This window comes from Hibiscus syriacus, unplaced genomic scaffold (genome assembly GCF_006381635.1).
Source record: "Hibiscus syriacus cultivar Baekdansim isolate YM2019G1 unplaced genomic scaffold, ASM638163v2 tig00111758_pilon, whole genome shotgun sequence".
Lineage (NCBI taxonomy): Eukaryota > Viridiplantae > Streptophyta > Magnoliopsida > Malvales > Malvaceae > Hibiscus > Hibiscus syriacus.
Window position 1 is genome coordinate 1472639 of NW_024063170.1, and position 19496 is coordinate 1492134.

A 19496-nucleotide genomic window follows, 5' to 3' on the forward strand; every position below is an offset into this window, starting at 1 on the left:
TTCTAACTCATCATGAGTTTAACAAACAAAAGACTCCTGAATCAACCTAAGAATTTAAATAGCGTAAACGTATGCACACAATTAACATTACGTTACACTGTCCTACATGGTTGTGATGAAACAATTATATGATTTGTATGCATGCGAGTGGTTTAGACAAACTGATAGAGAAGTGGACTGGAGAATGCATTTCTTTGTCAAGGGAAGGATATATATATAATATAATATATATGGATGGATGGATATATTAATGGGTGGATGGATGGAGCGGGTGATGGGTCAAAAAAATTTCATCCATATTCGACCCGACCCATCACCCGATCCATCCATCACCCGCCAATCATCCGTTTCACATCGGGTTTTCATCTATTTATTTGGGTCGGGTGGGTGGATAATCCACTCACCCATGGATAATTGCCAGCCCTAGTGAGAGCTAATAGAGACATCATCTTTATTGGTTATTCTTCTTCCTCGTCTCCATAGATCTCCTCAAGCTTATCCCACATTACCTTGGCACTTGAACAAGAAGGAAACTCCTTTATATACATTAGGATCAATTGCACAGCATAACATGTGCATAGCCTTTGTGTTTTGTTGACCTTTCTTCCGTTCTTGATCACTCCACTTATTTACCTTTTTCGTAGGAGATGAATACCCTTTCTCGATTATCATCTAAGCTTCCATATCAAATACTTGGATAAATATCATCATAAACCTCTTCCAACGATGATAATTTGTTCCGTTGAAGTGTGGAGACACGTCAATTGGTCTGGATTCTTCCATGGAGAATGAACCGGAAGTGGACGCCATCTTTATCGATTTAACTATTCCCAGATCTACTCAAGAGGTGGTTAAACCATCAAATGAGTCAAGCTCTGATACCAATTGTTGTTAATCGATTGATGGAATCGACCAAGAGGGGTGAATTGGCAATTAAAAAGTTGGTGGAAGATTTTGCAGAAAATTGAAAGTAATTGCACAGAAATTTAGAGTGGTTCGACTTTTTCAACCAAAGTCTACATCCACTACCTTAGCTATCCACACTAAGGATTTTCCAACAAATTCACTAATTTGTTATTTCTTTTGAGGACAAAGAGTAACCTTACAACTCCCTCAAGAATTATACCCCAATTCTTGAGCACACTCTTTTTCAAAGAGAAATACAAAAATTTGCAAACTTACAAGGAAAACCTCACAAGGCAATATGTTTGCACAATTCTAGAACAAGATAAGAACACTCAAAGATAATTACAAATGTGCACAAATTGTGTTCTTGAAAGCAAAATGAATATTAAAAGGAAATTTGGCTTGAATTGCACAAACTTGATGTTTGATGCTTTCTCTCTTGTTTCTCTATGATTTCTTCTTTATTGTTGTTGATCAATGGCTTCAGAGCTTGTTTAAATACACCTTCAAATGATTCTGAATGTTGGGATGATTAGTGGAGTCAATAGAGCCATTTAAGTGTGAAAACAATTAATTAAATCAGTTGGGAGCATCAGTGCATCGATGCATTCCCAAGGTGCATCGGTGCATCAAGTGTAAAATTCAAATATTTTAACCGTTGGACCCTTAGTGCATCGATGCACTAAAAGTGCATCGATGCATAAAATGCATTCGATGTTTCAAAATAGCCAGAGTGCATCGATGCATGGCTGGTGCATCGATGCATCAAATGTATTCGATGTTTTCATAAAACTCTGAGTGCATCGATGCATAGTATGTGCATCGATGCCTGAAAGGCATTCGATATTCAATTTATTCCATGGTGCATCGATGCATGGATTGGTGCATCGGTGCATCACTTTGAAAAATTGATTTTAGGCTTGATTTTGGTTCAAAATACTTTGAGAAAATTGTTTCAAAACTATATTAAGTATAAAACACAATTTTACACATTTAGTAAGGTTTGAAATTGATCTTGAAGACTTGGAGTAATAATTTGATATTCGAGTAATTAAATCGAATATACTTAGAAAATCATTTATAAAATCTTAAAATTCATTTAACTTAATTTGTTATATCGAAACATCAAAATGTTTTCAACACTATATTATAATCACTTCAACTGTTCTAAAAATTTATAGCATCTGACATAGATGTAAAGCATTATTACCCAATTATAATTATGCTTACCCAAAATTCCAACCTCATGGACATTGGACTAATAAGATAACCTTATACGTAAACTCATACTTGAAAATCTATCGAAATACTTGAAAAGTTTAACTCAAAGATCCATGGATTAAAATGTCACACGAGATTACCGAAATAGTGACACAAAAATTTTCTTAAAAAAACTATTTTTCAATTTACTGAAATTATTCATTCACAACTTTAAAAGAAATCATAACATAAATCTGAGTTTACAAAAAAATGGGAAGCTCCAAAATATATATAAAAATAAATACAATACCAGTACAAATCAAAGTTACGATTGAATATACACGGGTCCATAAATAGTACATGCCCTCTAAAGAAAACTCAATACATATTCTGACAATCACTGATGGTCTAGTCTACTGCACTGGAATATATATCGACAATAATGCCTAAGAACCTGAGCACTGAAACACATTCCAAACGATGAGCTTACGGCTCAGTGCCTTACTAAAAATTGTACTATAATATGTGCATTCATTAAAAGAACTAGCTAGTGGCACATGTCTGAAACAAGTGAATACATAATGTACTGAAACTTACACTACTAAACTAAGGTAGGTATTATGGTGCGACGGAGGAATTCTGTCATCTCGACGCTCACATCCTTCAAGCCTATCGGGTTGAAATACGAAATTCTGTCATCGAAAACTTGCACCAGCCAACCACTTCGTCGAGTCTTAGGACATCTGGTGCCCAATAGACTGTCGAAGTACTGAAGCACTGACTTAGATCCACTGGCTGTCGTATCTCTGTTAAGAGTAACTCGGGTGTCCTGACTGTTTCCCGAGTGTCAAACAACGATAGTTTTGTATAACCCTAACTGTTATTATTTTTATTATTCTGATATTAATTAATGTTATCGTTTAAAGTCTTATTTGATGTTATTCAAGTGTATTGGGGGTACCTCAAGTATGATCCTTTAATCCCTAATTTATGTGCCTATTTATGTTCGTGGGTATCGATATTGACAATTCAATATCAATGTCGAACCTTTGGTATCGATACCCACTTATTGGTATCGATACCCCTTATCTGACGTGGCTGATGGTGTAAGACAATATTGATACTCTATGTTGAGTATCGATACTCTAGTGCTAGGGTATCGATACTTGATTGAGTATCGATACCAAATTTAGATTTGATGTTTTAAAAATTACCGTAGTATCGATACCCCTATGTGGAGTATCGTTACTCCTGCCCTAGTATCGATACTCAATAAATGAGTATCGATACTTTCCTTATAAATCTGCATGTTTATGTTTAACTGGTGTACAATATCGATACCATCGTTATTGGGTGCTCTGTTTTGGGAACAAAAATCCTATGTTTTTACCCCTAAACACCCCAATGAGGTCCCTAACTGGTTATTAAGTGTTTTATTTGATATTAAGGGCTATAAAGAGGTCTTAAACATGCTGAAACCACTCAAGAGATGCAGTCTACCATGATCATGCTTTAAGCTTATGCAACTTACTAATCTCATCTAAACGAGCTACATATGGTATTGAGTTTAAAGTGAGTTACCTGATGATTCTGGGCTGCTAGAAACATTCAAGACTTAACCCAAGTTGAGTTTCTCCTTTCCCCTAGCCTTAGATCTTTCTCCAATCTCTCTCTAAACAAACATCAAATGATGGATTACTAGCTGAATAAAAGGGTTAAGCAAGTAATAAGAATACTTAATAAGCCTATAGATTACTGAAAATGGCTTGAACTCAATGTTCTTTTTCTTGTAATGAACACGTGCTAGAATGAAATGGGTAGTAGTTGATTTTTAAGCAAGATGAAAATACTTTGGAGGGGTTTTTATGGCCGCACACAGTAATGGAGGAGCTTGGAAAGTGATATGATCTCAGTTTTATGCCCGAGTCATATATGTTGTTTCCCCATCATGATTCCAGCAAGAATTCTGGTAGTGCTTTGCTTAAACTCTGAAATTGCACGAACAACGTAATAAGAAGGAAACTGAAATATGTAAGAAACATAATGAGATCATGAAAGTTATGTTGAAGTGGTTTGAAGGTGATGGAAGAGTGATGGTAATTATGGTAGAATGAAGGTGAAAGATAAGTGGTGTAGGACGAATGATGTTGGCGTACGTGAGCTAAGAGAATTTGTAAAAAGGAATTGATTGTAACCCTCTAACTATATGAAGTTAGGAACCAATAATATAAAAGAATAGAAATGAAGTGATAATAGGTAGAACGTGACCTACTAGCTATAGAAGAGCTAGAAACCAAGATAATAAGCAAATAGAATGTGTTGAACCATGTTTTATAATATTTTGATATAAAAAATTTAAGGCAAAATGTTTTTGGATTTGAATTGAATTTGTTCAAAGTTTTCAAAAGTGTTCGAAAAAAAATTTATAATGTGTTTTCAAAAATAATTTGTTCAAAATGTTTTTGGGTAAGTAGTAACGATATTGTTCTTACAGTATCGAAACTGCATGAACAGTACCGATATTGTTCACGTAGTACCCATACCAAATGTAAGAGAAGTATTATACTCTCAAGGTAGTATTGATACAACCAGTTGTTTTCCAAATTGCTTAAATTCCAGAATGCAAAATAGGTACCAATACTCATAGGGGTACTGATACTATTTTATACAGCAGTATCGATACCATGATGCATAGTATCGATACTGGTCAAGCCTAACGGCTAGTAACAACTAGTTGATTTAAAAATTATAAAGTTATTACCAATACTCATTAAAGGAATATCGATACTCCCTATCCTGGGCTTTTTTATTTTGTAGAAAAATTATACCCAATGGCTAGAAATGGCCACAAACTCATTCAAACATATAAAAACAAGTCGAGGACACTTCAAGAAAGTTTAGAAAACATATCCAAGCAATCAAAAACAAGAGAAGAGTTTTTCATTCTTATTTTCCTTTCTCTTGTAAATATTAGTTTTTTTAGCTTAATTTTGTAAACACATACCTTGTAAGGGTTCTAGTTTAGCTAAGTGAAAAAGATAGGAATTTGTAAAGGTTATCTCTTTGTCATGTAAAAAGAAAGAAAAAATTAGTGAATTTGTTAGAAAATCCTAACTGAGGAGCTTAGGTAGTGGATATAGACTTGGTTGAGAAGTCAAACCACTATAAATCCTTGTGCATCAATTTTCTCATCTTTTAAATCTCTTTAATCCCTAAATATTTCTCAAATCCACTTCAAACCCCTCTTGGCAAATCATTCGGTTGTCAATTTGAGCTTCATCGAATATCCTAATAATTAGTATCAGAGCTTGACTCATTAGAAGGTTTAACCACATTGAGACGATCCTTGAAGAAGCTCTACCGATACCCGACACAATCAAGAATATGACTTCCACTTCCGACTCGTTCTAGTGGAAGACTCACAACCGATCAACAAGCCTCCATACTTCAATGGAGCCGACTACCTTCATTAGAAGAAATTAATGAAGTTATTCATATAATCCAATAATCTTGATGCATGGGAGATGATCGAGAAAAACTACTCTTCTCCAAAGAAGAAGACGAATGAGTGGAGTTCCCAAGAACGAAAGAAAGCTACAACAAAATGCCAAGGCCATGCACATGTTGTTTTGTGCATTTGGTCTCGATATTTATGAAGGTGTTTCTTCTTACTCAAATGCTAAGGAGATTTGGAATAATCTTGAAGAGAATCATGGAAACAAGAAAGAAAAACCAACAATGGTGGTGTCCTTAATGGCTCTTGAAGAGCCCGAGGTATCTTCTAACACAAATGAATTAAATTATTATTCTTTTAATGAGTTACAAGTTGCCTATGATGAATTGTATTTGGAATTTGAGACCATGAATTCCAAATATAAAAAATTAAATTCAAAATTCAAAACTGAAAATGATTTTTTTTGAAAGCAAAATTAGTTTTTAAAAGTATAATAAAATTTTGAAAAATGATTTTGAGCTTTCAAAAATCAAAATCAATGATTTGGAAAAAGGAAATCTTGATTTTAAAGTTAAGCTTGAAAGCTTGACAAAAGAAAAAAATTAATTTCTCAAACCAATTCATCATATTTAAAAATGGAAAAATGCTCGTATTGTCATTTTCATGGTCATATGGAACATACTTGTCCTTTAAAGAAAGGAAAACGTTTTAAAAACAAGTAAGGGTTCCAAAAGGAATAAGGGGATTTGAAACTAACATCCAAGGATCCAAAGCAATTTGGATACCAAAATCCACTTAAATGTCTCTTGTAGGTGTGTGGGAGCAATAGTGATGAAAGTGAAGATATTCAAATGCTCTATCTACACTTGAAAAGGAATGGGTAACCTCTAAGCTTATTTTAATTATCTTGCATAATTGGTTGCTCATTTGATTTAAGCATGCATGAGTTTTTATTTTAAATAATTTTATGTAATTTATCTCATGCATGTTGAAAATAAGTTATGATGAACATTTTCTAAACTTTTAATGATTTTTCATAAATGTTTGTTCATCATAATGGATTTTGGTCAAAATTTGTTTTAAATGCTTTGTTTTTACAAATATTATTTTTTGACCTTAATATAAATGTTTATGCATGTGATTTATTGCAAAATGACATATCTTTAACAATTTATATCAATTTCTCAAATGCATAGCATTTTTGGATAGCTTTATGCACATGTACTTAAATTCAACAATTGGTATTGCATAAAGTTTATTAGACTTGGATATACTGAATTTCATGTGCTACTAATATGTTTGCTCATCTTTGTTGAAATTCAATTTTTTAAGTGTCAAGCTTTTAAAGTCAATTTTTTGTTTGGAATGCTTTTATTGAGGGAATGCTTTTATTGAGGGGGTGCTTTAATTTTTCAAATGATTTTAATGTTAAAATTACCACTTATTCCTATTTATTTTTAACTTTAAAATTGAATTATTTTTTATATAACAAAAAGGGGGAGAAGTACGAATTTGAAAAATTTAATTTCTCAATGAAAAAGGGGGAGCCTTAATATTTTTCAAATATTTTATTAAGGGGGAGTTTTACCAAAAACAAATTTTCAAATGTTTTGTTATATCAAAAAGGAGGAGATTGTTGAACCATGTTTTATAATATTTTGATATAACAAATTTAAGGCAAAATGTTTTTGGACTTGAATTGAATTTGTTCAAAGTTTTCAAAAGTTTTCAAAAATAAATCAAAGTCCATTAAAATAGAATTTGAGCACAAAACGTTTTTCTGGGTAAGTAGTATCAATACTGTTTTTACAGTATCGATATTGCATGAACAATACCGATATTGTTCACGTAGTATCGATACCAAAGGTAAGATAAGTATCGATACTCTCAAGGTAGTCTCGATACTACCAGTTGTTTTCCAAATTGCTTAAATTCCAGAATGCAAAATAGGTACCGATACTCATGGGGGTACCAATACTACTTGACACAGTAGTACTGATAACATGAAGCACAATATCGATATTGGTCAAGCCCAACAACTAGTAACAGCTAGTTGATTTAAAAATTATAAAGGTAGTATCGATACTCTTTGTCTTTGGCAGTTTTATTTTGCAGAAACGGTCACAAACTCATTCCAACATATAAAAACAAGTTGATGATGCTTGAAGAAAGGTTAGAACACATATCCAAGCAATCAAACACAAGAGAAGAGTTCTTCAAAAGTACTATAATGAAATCCGATAAAGTTCTTCAAAAGTACTATAATGAAAGCAAAATCTCAAATGTGTCTTTATAAATCAAGTTGTATTTTTACAAATGATCCTAAAGTTCCTATTTATAGTGTTTCTAGGCAGCAAATGAAAGGTCACACAGAGATGAAATATTCTCATCAATTTACAAATAAAAGGCACTTGAATGCTTTGCCTTTATTATCTTCAAGGCTAGCTGAATATTCTAGATCATTTGGGATGAATCTAGACACTTTGAAGTTGAATTTGGCCTTAGTTTTATCCAAGGGGTGAAGGACTCTTTCTATTCCATGTTGATCTTCATCACTAAATTGTCTTAATAAGTGAATTAAATCAGCCTTCATTGCATGTTCCCTTGAAAAAAAATCAAACAACCCTTGATTTAGATGATAAAATCAACTTTGAATGTCTTGAATGTAATACCCCAAACTTTGGGTCAGTGACTACTGTGTAAGGATTTAAAAAATTTAGCGGTTTAAGTTTGATAAATTGAATTGTACAAGGATTGATTTGAAAATTTTTGTTTAGGACTTATTATTAAAGATTGAAGAATGGAAGGGAAAAATGGTCTTTTGGCATGAAATAAATTTGAAATTCATTTCTTAAGGTTATATAACATGTGATGAAAATGAAGAAAGAAAAAAAAGGAAAAATCTGGAAGCTCTTCTCTTCTTTTCTTCCCACCGTGAAAACCATGGCTAAGGTAGGTAATTTTAAAGTTGATTGTTTCTTTTACTTTTGAGTTGGTTTTTAGTCCTTGGGCGATACAGAAGCTTAAGGAAGCTTAAAGATAACTAAAAACTATAGGATGGATGAGTTAATGGTAAATTGGTAAAGTGGGTTTTTAAAGGAATTGTTGAAAATGATTAATATTTGGGTTCTAAAGGTATATTTGACTTGTCAAGGGTTTGAATAAGATGTTAGAAGTGTTAGAAAGAAATGAGAACATGTTGAAGAATTGGTATGATTTTTAGTTTCAAGAGTTCTATGGAGATTTTTTTTTATAAAATGGGTTTTAATGTATATAATTTAGTTGGAATAAGTGCAAATGAGTTTAAGGGAATGAATGGACTTAAAAATATGAGATTTAGGTGAAGTTAGGCAATTTTCGAAGTGAAATAGGTGAATTCTGGATAAGGGTATTAGTATTGGAAGAACAATATCGATATTATAAGGTTAAATTGAAGGAAATATATGAATCGGATGAACAATATCGATACTGATTGAAGTAGTATCGATAATGATTTGGAGGTATCGGTACCAAGAGTAAGATATCGATACTATAATGGAAGATGAAATTCCAGAATCTCAAATTGGTATCGATACTGAAGTAGGTATCGGTATCATAGAAGAGAAGTATAGGTATTGTGTGTAAAGTATCGATATTATTTAGTTTGAAAGTTTAAATTATGTGTTTCGATTTGATTGTGTAAATGCTAATTGGTTAGACGTTAAGTGATATTCAGTATTTATCTTAGATGTGTTGATGTGTAGATTTGGATCGAAAGTGTATCAAGCGAATCGACGTAGTGAAAAGATTAAACAAAAGTTTAAAGGATTTCGTTTACGACTTTCGTGAGGAAAATGTGAGTGCATTTTTACTATACTTTTATATATAATAGGAGAAAGAATCGTGATGAGTCAACCTCGAATGTTTTGAAAGAAAAAGGTTTTAAATTTATTATGAAATACTTTTATCATGCTTTGTTAAATAAATTTTGAATAATTTAGCTTGTGAGGAGCCAATCTTGAAAGTTTAATAATGAAAAAGGTTTGTTTATGTTATGATATTTTTATGATATTTTGATATATTTGTGTTTATGAAATTTGACATGAAATAATATATGGATTTAAATATAATACCATGTGAAATCCTATGAGTATATGTTATACGTCAAAATGTTCTATGTGAATATGTGCTAAGTGAATATGTTATATGGGAATAAATGATAAGTTGAGAAATATTATATGAAATGCTATGAATAAATCCTTTATGTGAACAAATGATAATCCAAATAAACTATGTGAATTAATTAAATGGTTACAACCCAAAGTATGTACTATGAGAATTAGAGGTATAGTTGGCATGCCAAGAGTCGAGGGTTCTACGCGGTCCTTCGGGATAATTCTACGTGGTCATTCGAGAAAAATTCTACACGGTCCTTAGGGACAAATCTATGTGGTACTTCGGTGCATATTCTACGTAACACTTTGTTGCAAATTCTATTTGGCAGTGGTGACTGCAATTATAGTGCACAACCTCATTGTACTCACATACCTTGAGTTCTTAGTGATATACGATGGGCTAATTAAACAAATTAATATGGATTGAAAAGTTTATAATTATATATGTAGTTTTTTATGAAATGTAAATTGATTATGAACTGAACAGTGCCTAAAAGTCTATTTTATTTTTATGAAACATAAATTGATTTTCGTATTACATATTTTTCTTTGAAATGTTTAAATAAATGTTTTATTGTTTTATTATACTCATTATGCCTTACTAAATCAAAAACTTAGTGTGTGAATGTTTTCATACGTAGGTTCAGAGAAGTAAGCAGAGTAAGCAATGGCAAGACAACATATCTATAAAGAGTATCAGATAAGAGGAATTTGAATCGTATGTGATGTTGTTATTGGAATTTTTGTTGGCATGTACCATAAATGTTTAAAGTGTAGACACTCTGATATGTATTTTAACTATGTTTTATTAAATTTTTCTTTCATTGTAAAGTTTTAGTCACATTTTAAAAGAGACAAAGTGTTTGAAAAGTCAATGTGACACATCAGATTCATATCAGGGTTGGGTACGGGTCGAGGGTGTTACATTTATTTGTATCAGAGCTTAAATTGAGTCAAGTTTTCAAAATAGACCGGTATGTCGACTGTAAAAAATGTCTGGTTTGTACATGTCAACAAAATAACAAAAATATCTTATATGATAGTATAATGAGTATATTGTCTTTGCTAAATTAGTTAAGTGACAATACCTTAATACATATCAGATTACGAGGACTCACAAAGCATAGAGGGATATGAAGTTTAGGAACATACGAGTGTAAAGGAGAAGTGGTTTCAAAATAAAGAGTGATGATTAAATGTTTTAGGTCACAAAGTAAGGATGAATAGCGTATAAGTCTCTATCGAGAATTCATAATAAATTCGGTTACAGATTAGACATTTTCATTATTAAACCCTAATAGATGGTTGTTCAAGGTCAACGATTCAGAAAGGTTTAGATGGAAAGATTTTATAGGAAACAAGTGTGAACGATTAACTTCCACGATAAGATACAAAAACGATTCGTATTGATAAAGATTGCTCAATAATGATTGGCGAGCTTCGTAGTTACAAGTATAGAATCATTTCTTTTTAAATTTAATCGAATATTAGAATTCAAAGATATTAAGGCTAGTTGGGCGAAATATTTTGAAGTGGAACTAGGTTTCGTTGATATTTATGTGCTAGGAATTGAATTCCCAATTATACACGAAAGTCAACGATAAATGTATTTTCCAATGATATTTGATTTGATTTAGATAAAGGAAGGACATGAAGTAGAGTATGGATAAATGGTAGAAGTATAATATACGTATGAACCATGTTTGAGTATAATTTTGAAAAGTTATTTTGAATTCGAAATTTCTTGGATTTAGCTGATTATTCAAAATATTCATAAAGAACTCTTAATGACTCCTCCCCACTAACCAAGTTATTAGTAAATGAGGCAACAATTATTTGGATTAATAAAAAAAAGGAAATGCAAGGTAGGTAATAATAAGATCAATTGGAAAGTGATGGTTTAAATAGTAAGTCGGTGAAGTAATTGCAATGTTAAATAGGGTATTTGAAAATGATTCTATTGTGGTAAATAAGACAAATTAAGTGGGTTTTGCTAGAAGTAAGAGAAAAAATAAATTGAAATGTGTATGTAAATAGGAAATTTTTAATTGGTAATAGATCAAGAATTAAAACAACAAGTTATGTGCAAACAAAACTTGGTAAATGGGATTAGAAGATCCGTCAGAAAATGTACAAGTTGAATGAGAAAAAGTAATTTATGGGTAGATATGTATTTGAATCTATTTTATGGATCAAGTGGAGGAATTTTAAGTATAAGGAATAATAAAGAGTAGTGTTCTTTACTAGTAGTGTAGACTACCAAAGTTAGAAGAGTGCAATAAAATTTGCAATCAATAATGGTTACAAGTAGTATGCGAAGGGTATTGAGGTAAGAAAAAGAGAGGACCTATGTTATCAGAAAGCTTTTGAATTAAGAAATGGAAGTTAAAACAAATAAAAAGGATATGACTTTCTAAGAATTTTAAGAGAGTTGTAGAATTTGATATGTTAATTCAAAAAAATTTCTATTCATAAAGTTGTAAAAACAAATTATGAAAAAGATGATAGCATAGTGAGAGCAGGGGTAAAGTTAAAGTTATTTTGTTAAAACCAAGGAAGAATATAAAAGTATATGTTAAGGATATAACAGGAAAACAAGGATAAAATTTAAGATTTATAGGGTTTAGGGTTTAAAAGATATAAGAAATTAAAGCGAATGGTTTAAAATATCAAGTACTATAAGGGTTATATAGAAGTGGAGTTTATAAGTTTGGCTTAATGGTAAATAGAAAATAAGGTAATAAATAAATTTGGAATGAAAGGAAACAATTTCCAATTCTCAATGGAATTAAGAAAGAGTTGTTATGAACTTTGTATCAGGTTTGTTTTTTAGACTCAATTTGGACGATTATGAATAAATTGACTAAGTTAACACACTTTATTTTAGCTCGAGGTGAATATCCTAGGAACTCTACTTAACTTTAGTATTTCTTTCCATAAACAGACATATAGTTAGTTTGAGCAGATTATTCAGGCTTTAAAAGATATGATATGGTTGTGTTTCTTGACCATGTAGAAGCAACTAAGGAGATAATGATATATATATATCAAGGAAGCACGATATATAGTCGAATGATAGTTTCCAAAGAATGTTTTCAAATTTCAAAGTTATTGGGATTTGTTGGTTATTATTGAAGGTTCCTAAAGAATTTTTCGATGATTATTTTTCCTTTGACCAAGTTTTGAGGATAAAAATGTTACTTATTTGGACTGTTAAGTGTCAAGAAAAATTCGAGATGTTAAAAAAATATTGAAATAAGCTCCAAGGTTAGTATAATTAGAGTCTGGAAAAGATTATTTAAATCATAGTAATGCGTCCTATTATGGTTTGTGATGTGTGTTTGTACAAGAGGAAAAGTTTTGGGTTATGTTTCAAAGCAATTAGAGAATTATGGAAGAAATCATCTAACTCACGATATCGAGTTAGCAATGATTATGGTTATTGTGTTGATAAAACACAACTATCTACACGGATCCCAAAAGTCAAAAGTATGTGTTGAATTGAAGGAATGGAAAGAAGGAAAATGGATTGAATTTTTTGTAGTCTGATGACGTGCTTACCAACTGTAAACATGAAAGGTTAAGGTGGTGGGTGATACGACAAAGCCGAAAGACATTTCTATTTTGAGAGTTTTGAATAAATGATTTTCTTTAAAGTAAGATGATGTTTTGATTTTATAATTAAATTAAAGTTTTTGTTGCTGGATCGAATAAAGGATCTTAAAAGAAAAGATGTAAAGAATTATCATTGAATTTGTTTTTAAATGGTTGACATGTGAGCGAGCTAAAGAAAAGTATCTAGATAACTCAATATGAAGATTTATATGGAAGAAAGTGTCGGACACCATTAAGTTGGTTCAAATTGAAAGATTGAGACCTAGTAGGGCTAGATTTAATCAAGAAAGTCAAAGAGAAAGTGAGGATTATTCAATATTCATAATGTTTTCATGTTTTGATACTTAGAAGATATAGATCAGATCCTTTCCACATCATAGCATTGTAAGAGATAGAAGTTCAATTTGACCTAATCTTTGAGGAAGAACCATTACAGATTTTAGTATATGAAATTAAAAAACTAAGAAATAAGATGATTATGTTAGTAAGAGTGCTTTGGGAAATCACAAAGCGAAAGAGGTGGCATGGAAGTGTGATGAGGACATAAGGAGAAAAGTTTCTCATCTCTTTGTGCAGTGAAAATTCGAGGACGAATTTTCTTAAGGGAGAGAGAATTGTAAAACCCCAAACTTTGGGTCAATGACTACAGTATAAGGATTTAAAAATTTAACGGTTTAAGTTTGGTAAATTAAATTATACAATGATTGATTTGAAATTTTTTATTTAGGACTTATTATTAAATATTGAAGAATGGAAGGGCAAAATGGTCTTTTGGCATGAAATGAATTTAAAATTCATTTTTTAAGGTTATATAACATGTGATGAAAATGAAGAAAGAAAAGGAAGGAAAAATCTGGAAGTTCTTCTCTTTTCTTCTTCCCGCCGTGAAAACCATGACTATGGTAGGTGATTTTAAAGTTGATTGTTTCTTTTACTTTTGAGTTGGTTTTTAGTCCTTGGGCGATATAGAAGCTTAAGGAAGCTTAAAGATAATTAAAAACTATGGGATTGATGAGTTAAGGGTAAATTGGTAAAGTGGATTTTTAAAGGAATTGTTGAAAAATGATTAATATTTCAATTCTAAAGGTAGATTTGACTTGTCAAGGGTTTGAATAAGATGTTAGAAGTGTTAGAAAGAATTGAGAACATGTTTGAAGAATTGATATGATTTTTAGTTTCAAGAGTTCTATGGAGAATTTTTGATGAAAAAGGGGTTTTAATGGATATAAGTTAGTTTGAATAAGTGTAAATGAGTTTAAGGGCTTGAATGGAGTTAAAAGTTGAGATTTAGGTGAAGTTGGGTAATTTTCGAAGTGAAATAGGTGAATTCTGGGTAAGGGTATTGGTACTGGAAGAACAATACCGATAATATAAGGTTAAATTGAAGGAAATAATATGAATCGGATGAACAATATTGATACTGATTGAAGTAGTATCGATACTGTAATGGAAGATGAAATTCCAGAATGTCAAATTGGTATCGATACTGAAGTAGGTATCGGTATCATAGAAGATAAGTATCGGTATCATAGAAGATAAGTATCGATATTGTGTGTGGAGTATCGATACTATTCAATTTGGAAGTTTAAATTATATGTTTCGTTTTGATTGTGTAAATGCTAATTGGTTAGACGTTACGTGAGATTCGATATTTATCTTAGATGTGTTGATGTGTAGATTTGGATCGAAAGCGTCTCAAACGAATCGACGTAGTGAAAAGATTGAACAAAAGTTTAAAGTATTTCGTTTAAGACTTACGTAAGGCAAAGGTGAGTGTGTTTTTACTATACTTTTATATATAATAGGAGGAAGACTCATGATGAGTCAACCTCGAATGTTTTAAAAGAAAAAGGTTTTGAATTTATTATAAAATACTTTTTATCATGCTTTGTTAAATAAATTTTGAATAATTTGGCTTGTGAGGAGCCAATCTTGAAAGTTTAATAATCAAAATGGCTTGGTTTATGTTATGGTATTTTTCTTATATTTTGATATATTTGTGTTTATGAACTTTGACATGAAATGATATATGGATTTAAATATACTATGTGAAATCCTATGAGTATATGTTATACGTGAAAATATTATATGTGAATATGTGTTAAGTAAATATATTCTATGGGAATAAATGATAAGTTGAGAAATATTATATGGGAATAAATGATAAGTTGAGAAATATTATATGAAATGCAATGAGTAAATCCTTTATGTGAACAAATGATAATCCGAATAAACTATGTGAATTAATTAAATGGTTAAAGCCCAAAGTATGTACTATGAGAATTAGAGGTATAGTTGGCATGCCAAGAGTCGAGGGTTCAACGCGGTTCTTCAGGACAATTCTACGTGGTCATTCGGGACAAATTCTACGAGGTGTTTCGGGACAAATCTATGTGGTACTTCGGTGCATATTCTACGTGGCACTTTAGAGCAAATTCTATATGGTAGTGGTGGCACTTTGGTGTAAATTCTATATGGTAGTGGTGACTGCAATTATAGTGCAGTCATTTTGAGCATAGTTGGGTGACTTCTAGGGCACTTCACCTTTTTGTGTTTTAAGCAATCTAAAGCTCATTGTCTCTTACTGAGATTCTGTTGCCGTGGTGGCGTGCGATTGGGAATCAAAAAGATTATCCACAGCTGATTTCTTAGTGAAGATGGAGTTTCATCATTGAAAAAAGGATTAGTTCCCAGTGAAACCACCACCATAAATTGGCATTTATAACATTCAAAAAGTGTTTCAACACATGATTTTTCTCCATTAGATTCAAAGCCTACAGGGGAGAGTTACAATGCAATAGAATATATTTAGCAGAATCATGTCCACCAGCAAAGCTGTGCAAGTTCATTGCCACAATGGAAACAAAAAAGAATGGCTTTGAACAAAAAAAAACCCCATATCTTTTCTTCTCTTGATTTAAATCATGCAGGCCTGTTTCGTTTGAAACCGGTTTTGCCATCCGGTTTAGCGGCACCACTCGAATCGCCTTCGGACGATGCATCCATGGATTTGGCAAAAGAACTCGAAAGATCACCATAGAGATCAACCACTCTTCTTATGTTGTTGTTGAGCTCCCTAATTAAGCTAACATTTCTGGTCAGGTTGTGAGGCATCATGGTTCTGGTTTATCTCGTTGATCAACAGCCTATTCTGGTCCAATATATTCTGTACCTGGACAAAGCTCTTCTGAAATGTCTGCACCACCTTGCTATCTATTTGACCTCCACCACCATCGCCGCCGCCTTGCCCCGAGAATGTATCACTGTCACCCTCCATTTTAAAACTAAAACCACCCCTGAAACAAGACGAAGAGAAAAAGAGAATAACAAAATATAAGACACATGGGTCATATAATTATTTAAAGCTAAATCCAAGGGAAAAGACATGGGATGGGGCATTGGAATTGGAATTGTTTAACAGGAAATCTGGGGAAGAAGAGACAAAGGTCTGCAGAGGGAATCATGGCCACCTCAATGGGTTCTACTTTTCACAAAAGGGAATCATCAGTTCAACAAAAAAACATGAAAATAATCAGTTTTTCTTCAAATATTACTCCGTATTTTGATTATTATTATTATTATAATATATTTATGATTCGATGTGATGAAAAAGCAGATCCTATTTCCATAAAAGGGAACCTTCCTTTATTGTACTAAAAATAATAATACCCAAATCAAGCCACTGAGTTCCAAAGAAGGATCTCTTTTCACAAACACCAACAAAACAAAAATGAAAATCAGAAATATCAATAAAAATCAAACTAAGCATGGGGAGAAAAATTACTTCAAATTCTGGGAAAACAAACAAGATCCTTATAGAAAGCAAAGAACAAAAACTTCCATAAACTTACCCAGATTGAAAACCCAGATGGGGGGAGGGGGAACACTGTTTAAGAGAAGACGGAGTGAGAGAGAAAGAGAGATTGCATGCTATTCTTACATAAGAAGATTATAACTGTTGCAATTAATACGCTAATAAGTTTAACTTCGAAATTGCTCTCATTAATCAAACACTTATTTATGTACTTACCTTGAAAATCTGAAGCATTATATTTGGGAATTACACACACATATTGAAAGTAGGAAGGCGAGGGATTGTCGAGGAAACAAGGGAAAAGATCGCCGATTAAATCAAATCTCTAGGGAACCAAACAAAACAAAATTTTCTCATCTCATGATAGAGAGTTTTCAGACAGAAAGAACGGAAAGAGAGAGAATATGCAGATTTGACGCTCAGAGTTTCGACATATATGTGTCTAAATATTTTAGTTCCATTAAAGTTTAACCTTTTCAATTTCACAAAAATACATTTACATTTGTAATACACAAATTTTTTAAATTAATCATGATGTATAATTGATTGACTAATAAATTTAGATCAGATACTGAAACAACGAGAACGATTATTTTAACTTAATTTGTTTCGTTCATAAACGACAGAGTTTGAACTCCCGACCTTACTCAAAGGATTTAATTATTTATCTATCTAAACTAACCTGTTATTGGTTGTAATACACAATTATAATTGTACATAATACAATTATAAAAAGAATACGACCAGACTGATTATAAAAGAATGCGATTGTAATCGGGAAATGTGACAGCAGACGGCGGACACCAGAGCCTCTGGGGACTTTACATCTGCTAAGATTGAAAATGTTGTAACTTTGAGTGGAGCCAGTGATAAAAGAGAGTAGGGTAACCTACGCATTAGTATTTAAGTTATCAAGTTTTGATTTATTTTAGTATCTAGTCTTTTAATTTTTTTAAAATTATAATTAAAATTTAGTTTTTATTTTATTTTAGTATCTTATATTAAAATTTTAACGTATTTAATACTTACACTATCAGTTATGATTCGTTTTAGTGCCTAAACTTTTAATTTTTTCAAAACTTAACGTTAATCTTTTTAAAGGAATTACTGAAATAAACACTAAAGTTTTTAACGGTTGTGTATTAAAATGAAACAAAAACTAAACTTTAGGTATGATTTTAAAAATTAAAAATTTAGATACTAAAATAGATCAAAAATAATAGTTTATGCACTAAATACATAATTTACCCAAGATAATGTTGTTGTTTTCTGAATGTAATTTTGTTTGTAAATGTGTATACATTGATAACAAGTTAAATTTTTTTAACATATACAATCTTATAATTATCTAACTATATAAATAATCACTAATATTTGAATAATTTTTTCTTCACTAATGTTTCAAAAGTAACGATTTCATCATTAGCGTTATTAATTTATAACAAATATATATCTTAACATGATATCGATAATCATTTTAATCGATCATTTAACTAATTTTTTTTATGAAAGCACAATTTTTTTCAACTTTTAATTTGTTGTCGAAAACTGTATCTTTGTTTATCTCTATCTAACATTACATGACTGTAATAGTTTCGATCAATTCTCAACCATCGCAAATATCTTTTAGCAACTCACCAAAATTACGATTTTAAAATTGGTATAAATATTTTAAAGTTTATAAATGGCTTAAATGCTTCCATTACCTCCTGAGTTATACCATTTGTACCGAGTTACCCCTTAAAATATTTTTTAAAATGTTTTAGTTCTTAAAGTTTAAAATGTTACTTCGTTTTCCCTAAATCACTAGCTCTTTTACAAGACACGGGTAAATTACATATTCAATCACTCAATTATTCTCAATTTCGTTCTAGTCACCTTTATGATTTATTTTGACCACCTAATTTTTTTTTCAAAATCATCACTATACTTATTTTTACTCTATCTGCAAATGCCTTGTAGTTTCACACTGCCACTCAAACGCTCTTTCAGCCTCTCAACACATCCAAGTAACGTATATGCCTTCTCCCTCTTTGCTCTCCTCAACATCCATTATTCACCAATTTATTTCATTTATTTTTACTGTACCATTTTTTCGATAAGTACCAAACCAATGCAAACTAAAAAACATTAAATTTTTGAAAATATCTTTGTTTTTGTTTAAGAATTTTGATTCGAATGTGATTAGGGATGAGCATGGGTCGGATTTTTGGTCCACCCGACCCGACTTGAGAACAAGAAATCCTCCACCCGAAACCCGATCCGACCCGACTAAAACAAGATTTCAACCAACCCTAACCCGATCCGATATATAGCTTAAAAACCTGACCCGACCCGAAATAGAATAAAAAAA

The 19496-nt window shown here is 31.5% G+C and overlaps 1 pseudogene; it reads right to left on the minus strand.

The window, feature by feature from the left end:
* Positions 1 to 16251: 16251 nt before the first annotated feature.
* LOC120169282 lies at positions 16252 to 16620 on the minus strand (annotated as a pseudogene).
* Between the last annotated feature and the right edge of the window lie 2876 nt (positions 16621 to 19496).